Here is a 561-nt window from a genome sequence, read left to right on the forward strand (position 1 = left end):
AGATGAGAGAAACTTTCATCGTCTTCCTCATAGCTGCGACAGGTATTATTGAATTGGAGATTCAATCTTCTAGTACGGTTGCGTAGACTTATATCTTTACAGGGCATCTCAATGAGAAAATTGGATTTACTTTTAGTCTAGAGTAGCCAAATTACATACAGGTGAATGCATATCGTTGAGTCTTTCCATCTTTTATTGAAAAGTTTAACACAGGAATAACTCAGTTACAGCAATCACCGTAGTAAAAACGAAAATAAAAAATGTGAAGTTGAGACTTGAGACTTTACGACGGATATTAGTGACTTTAGCTATACTTATTATTTTTTTCTCTGACTTATGGTTAATGTAGTTTAATTCGAAAAATTAACATTATATGTTGTCATAAGTCAACAGATATATGACGTTTTCATTTTAAAGGACATCTCTAACGCAAATTCCATACACTGGTACGCTATGGAAGTTATAATAGATTACCATAGATCTGACCTTTCCGCCTTAAAAAAGCACCATCACTTCCACTATTTCTACACATTCTCGTGGTATGTCCTAGGAAGTGTATGA

Source organism: Teleopsis dalmanni, chromosome 1 (assembly GCF_002237135.1).
Source record: "Teleopsis dalmanni isolate 2A chromosome 1, ASM223713v2, whole genome shotgun sequence".
In the NCBI taxonomy this organism is placed as follows: Eukaryota; Metazoa; Arthropoda; class Insecta; order Diptera; family Diopsidae; genus Teleopsis; species Teleopsis dalmanni.